The sequence below is a fragment of the Vanessa tameamea genome, chromosome 22, assembly GCF_037043105.1.
Source record: "Vanessa tameamea isolate UH-Manoa-2023 chromosome 22, ilVanTame1 primary haplotype, whole genome shotgun sequence".
NCBI classification, from domain to species: Eukaryota; Metazoa; Arthropoda; class Insecta; order Lepidoptera; family Nymphalidae; genus Vanessa; species Vanessa tameamea.
Genome location: NC_087330.1, coordinates 8,980,712 through 8,986,946, shown reverse-complemented (window position 1 = coordinate 8,986,946; position 6,235 = coordinate 8,980,712).

Genomic DNA, 6,235 nt, shown 5'->3' with positions numbered 1-6,235 from the left:
ACAGTTATTTGAATAATATATTTGAAAATAAGGACACAGTAAATCCATACCTTCTCAAATTTAGAGTAACGGAACAATAGTGTATCGCACAATACAGAGCTTCCCAAACAATGGAGGAAATACAACATTTCGGATATTACGCTTTGATAACGCTCTGACACCTCGATTTGGAAACATTTGATTAAAATTTCACCTCTAAGCGTACAAAATGTTGTATATTTTTATGAAATATTTGAAGGAATACTCTTTTTATCAGTTTTATATCAAAGGACTTGGTGAAAGGTCTTCTTTCAAGCCCGTATGGATAGGTACTCATCCTATAATCTACCGCCAAGTATTATTGTGTGCTGGTTTCAAGGTGCGAGCAACTACAGGCAGGTACAAGGGTTGCACCAAAATGTTTTGCATCTTGGTGCGAGGTTGGTTTGAAATTGTTTACGGCGCCAATATATATAGTCATTGGTGAACACTTAGAAGCGGGTGTACCATTTTCCCGCCTTCCAACTTATGTCTTAAACCAGTGCGAGTAGAACTCGCGCACGAAGGGTTCCGTGCCATCTATAAAAACAGCAAAAAAAATCATGTCTGTTGTATGGGAGCCCTTAAATATTTACTTTATTCTGTTATAGCGGCAACAGAAATACATAATCTGTGAAAATTTCACAGATTATGTACTTACTATCACGATTCATAAGATACAGCCCGGTGACAGATGGACTGATAGACGGACGGACAGCGGAGTCTTGGTAATAGGGTTCGTTTTACTCTATGGGTACGGAACCCTAAAAATATAGCACTTTTAATTTTTTTCAATGAACTTTTATACGAAGTCACTGTTTTGATAAATTCAAATAAATATACAAGTTTTATAACCTTCGAGTAAAACTTATAATAAATTGTATTTTATTTATGATTTAAAAAAAAATGTTGACTTTCTTTCTGAATCTGAGGTCTGAACGTTTATTTCCGGATCTATGATAGATTTTTACACTTAATAAAGTCAATGACGGAGAATATTAAAAATATGAAAAAAACAAGGTGCGCGTCCTTATTCCTATTGTTCGTATTAGTATTATTCGTTTTTAATTTATTGGCCGGCTTTAAAGAAGGTGGGTCATCATATTTATAAAGAATTGTTGTAATTTAGTGTATATTCAGGTAATACGTTTGTTTACGAACTTATTTGATGTTTCTACTGCATTAGATTCAGTATAGCTACGAAGTGCTACCGTCACAATTTCATTGGATATTGTTAAGTTTTTGGCAAGATTTGAAATCGTTTGTTTCAGGGCGGCTTAAATTTTTTGGTTAGAATAAATACTGAGCCGTATAAATTGTTATGGAGACTTTGAACGAAAGTGAAATAGAATGACTCGGAATACAATTCAAACTTCTATAGTCTCGTGATATGATCGCCTTTTCAACTCACGATACGATAATAACAAATTACTTGGTGGTAGGATTTTGTGCAAGTCCCTCTGGATAGGTACCACCCACTTGCTATTTATTCTACCATCTTTAGCCTGCGGACTCACCTACATACTGGAGGCCCGCCGGCCGGACTTACCGTCTGGGCATCACGGTATCGAGCGCGAGCGATACTGTGACGCAACCCGAAGATACGGTGTGACCGTTGGTTATTTAATGGGTATTTCGGTGCACTCAGCGCCGTTAAGTCCCACATCATGATGGGGAAACGAGTAAACAAGATTTTCCAACCAGAACAAGTAAAAATTGTTAACACTAACTCGCTTTTGGTTTTAAGGATGTCGAGCGAACTTTACTAAAGGTACAAGGGATACAACAGTTCTTCATCTTAGTTCCCAAAATTGGTAGGACACCAATGTCTTCAGGCGTTAAAGTCTAATGTCGTAACAACAGCATACCCATTCACGGTCTGATCTGATAAAGAAAACTTGATCATCTGCTTTTGCAATTTAATTCTATTATAACACACCTTTATCTTGAAATGGTGAGAAACAACTTACGCTGTAAGCTATTATGATGCGTGTATCGTTTAAATGTTATAACTATTAAAACCAATGTCATATAACATCGTCTGACATTTCACGATCGTCTGATATTACTGTATGAAGAGTTTCGAGTTTGTACTCACAAAATAAGTCTAAGAAAACATTTCACAGCAATTATATAACTAATGCAGTGAGTAATATATAATAATTATATAATAAATATTCCAGACCCAAGACAACATAGAAAACTAATGAACTTTTTCTACATCGAACCCGGGACCTCGGAGTGGCGTACCCTTGAATGTGCCCTTATATGCCCTTTAACCAGCAAGCTGAATGACATTCCTTATCAATATCTGAATATTTATATTCAGGAGAATCTAAAGGAAATTATCATATTTTGATATATAGCTAAATGCCATTTAAGAGGCTAATTCCACGGTCCCGTTTAATAAAATGGCTAGGTTATTAATTAAAAAGCTAATTTAATTATTTGGCGATACATATAGGAGAATGCAACATGTAGATATTAACTGAAGGTACTGAATTTGTTGGAAACTTTTATTCATCAAATGAAGTATGCATTCATTCGACATATAAAACCTTCTTAGTGATTTTAGTGATACTTGCGTTTTATTCAGTATTCCTTCAAGCTCGTCTCATTTTAATTTCATTGCTATTTGGCATTTTAAAGTCTTCGAATATTTAAAGCACTGTTTTATTTCGTTGGATATTTTATTTTATGAAATCTTTTCGAATGACGTATGCGTTCCGTCGGATCTAAATATACTAGACAATCGTCGTCACGCCAAGTTTTACACTATGTACACCCTTTGAACGGCGGAATTGTCGCGGAAAAATCGACCATTTTCCGACGAACTTTGATTACTTTGAGCCTTAATCGATTTTGTTTTTGTGACGGTGTCCCGAATTACTCTTCAGGGGTTCGACGAGGTCGAGGTCAATTATGCTCGTTTATAAGATATTTTGTAACAGGAATCCGTAATTGACGCGCGATTCGTCAGGATATGAATATTAAGGATATTCATTAAGAATTTCAGGATAGGAATTGAATATTTGATAGCCTTATTTGTTAGAATGTAAATGATATTATAAGTATAAAAACCGCCATTATATTTGATTATAATGTTGTTCTATAAATAAAATTTGTATTTTCATAATGTTACTTTATTAACTATATTTATTAGCAATTTATTTTACGGTCTGAGTTTTTTTTCTCTATCTCTCAATATCATCGCATAGAGACCGGTATACATCAATTGCTCTAACCAGTCTATAATCTAACCGCTCATATGAATTTGTAGAAAAAGTTTTAATTGCTCCAAACAAAATTAAAATATGCATATCATATTCTGTAGTTTATTTATTTATTGGAAAAGTTACACCATCAACTTAACACTAAGCACTTAAAATTAATATCTGACTTGGGTAACATACAAAGTGATACGTCTTTAAAGGTGTAAACAACATTGAAGTTACATTAATCTTATCTGTGCTATGATAAATACGATAAATATTAACAAATTAATACTTATATTATTTTCACTTTCAACGCCATCTAGCGTATTCTCACAGAACTGCAATGTGTTTTAGGTATCTACCGTAGTGTACCCAACTTTCAAGTAGCATTACTTCGATGAGAACCATTTTCAGTTGCGAGTATTGAATTATTTCGAGGACGTATATAGTATGTAAATTATATATTTACATTGTAATTCTATTGACAGAAAGTATTACTGTTTTATTAATTGTAAAGTTTTAACTTTTAAAAATATGAAAATTACTAAATTATTAGTTATTTCCGTCTCAATGGCACCAGCAATAGAAAATTATTACGGTACTTGAGATGTCTACACTTTGCATAATAATTGGTGTATTAAGCTCAAGTAAATAAAGAAGTATTAAGTCAGCAAAAACAATCGAAATTATTTTCTAATTAAATAAATATTAATAAAAGCAAACTTATAAAGCAAACCTTGGCCTAATATCTATACTATTAGAGTTAGAGCATGTATAATATTATACATGCTTTAACTCTGTCTGTTGCCTCTAAACGCTTAAACCGCGGAACTGATTTAGATGAAATTTTGTATTGAAATAGTTTAAGGCTCGAGGAAGAATTGTGTGTTATAGGTAAAGTTTTAAAAATTACGGGTAAAACCGCGGGGTCAGCTAGTTATATATATATATAAAGGCTGCACGAATATGTTTTAGTTATCTGTATTTTACTACAATATTTTTCAGAATTATGAATTCCGTGATTCCATTTTCAATTTACTTACGTTTAAATCAATTAAATACGGAAATGTCCATTTTATTTATTTATTTATTTATTGATCAACCTTATCACTAACATTACAGGTACTTATAACCTAATGCGTTAGTGACGCATTTATCTAATTAGAATATAATTACAAAAATAAAAAAGACCTGAGATACATATGTAAACTAAATTAAAATTAAATATATAACAATAAAACAAGACAAAAATAAAAAAGACATTAAAAAGGCAATTAACCTATTCGAGCTTATGACGTAATATAAATAAAATAATTCTTACGAGTTCACTGAACTGACTCGAAAAAATATCTATGTTGTTCTGGATTTCGTTAATAGTACGAATCGCTAGCGTGAGAGGCGTTTTGGCCAGTAGGTTGGTCCTGGCGGTTGGCACTGACAGCAGCGGCGGGCGCCGCCGTCTCCACACGTAGCGGTCCGGAACACAAAAACTCAAGCACCGTAATACTCCAGGATTGTGCTCCTTGCCACGGACTAATTTAATTAAATACACTATAAGTGCAAACTCTCGCCGCACCTTTAACTGATTGTACCCGACCATACCCAGCACGAACAATGTTGGGTACATAAGCGGGTACAAAGGATATACTCCATACAGCCTCCAGTACAAGTGGCGCGTGAACTTGTTCTGTACGCGCTCCAGCATGAGAGAGTACTGGCTTCATGAGGAGCCCATATGAGAGAACCATACTCCAAGTGACTCCTAACTAGTGCGTCGTATAATACCTTACTGTTGTTATATTCGTAAAGCCCTGCGACTGCCTAAGTACAAAGCCTAGGTTCCTGTACGCTTGCATATATTTATAATAGGCTCGCGAAACGTGAGCTCTGGAGTGAGATGGATCCCCAGATCACGCACCTGTTTTACACGTTTCATGGGTGTTACCTCTGCTTTGTACTCATAGCAGATAGGGCTTCGCGAACGTGTAAAGGATATTACCGAGCATTTGGATACATTGAAGCATAGCTTATTGTCATAACTGCACTTCACCACTCTGTCAATGTCATCCTGGAGCCGCGCACAGTCCGACTCGTCCCTTACCTCGAGCAACAGCTTGAGGTCATCTGCGAACAATAAACATGAACCATATCTGGCTACTTCCAGCAGGCTGTTTATCATTATGATAAATTCAAGAGGCCCCAAATTGCTGCCCTGGCTTACTCCAGATCTTGTGTAGTATGGCTCCGATTCGTACCCATTATAGGCAACATACTGCTGACGGTCTTTCATGTAGCTGACAAAGAACTGCAACAAATGTGTATAGCCAATATCTGCCAGCTTCCTCAATAAGACATCATTGTCTACGGTGTCGAAAGCCTTTTTAAAATCAAAATACGCCGCGTCCACCTGCACCCCAGCGTCGACGGCCGGTATAACCTGTGCCATGAAGTTAAGCATGTTGGTGGCAGTGCTGCGCCCCGGCCGAAAACCGTGCTGTGCATCCGATAGTTGCGCTCGGACCTGCCCCTTTATACAACTTTGAAAGGCAGACACAAAAACTTTTGCAGGTGTTGACAGCACCGCTACTGGTCAGTAGCCGCTGACATCTGGACCTGACTTACCCTTAGATACTGGAACGACGCGCGTGATCTTCCATCGTGCTGGGAATGTTGACTGTTGTAAATGGTTTTATAGATGTAATGCAGTGGACCTGCTAGAACCCTGGCCCAGTCTCTGAAAAGAAATGGTGGTATACCGTCCGGGCCAAATGACCGTTTTGGTTTGATATTCTGCAACGCTATTTGTACATCCTTAAGAGATAACGTGTTTAAATGCACCCGTGCACTGGTGACACCGGCTTCCGCCGCCGCCTGAGCATCAAGTCGCGGCGGTACCTGGTTATATACAGACTAAAAAAAGTCGGCAAATTCTTTAGCACACTGATCATCAGTCAAATCTTGACCATTTTTTACAATATTTTGCAGATTAACACTGCTTTTTT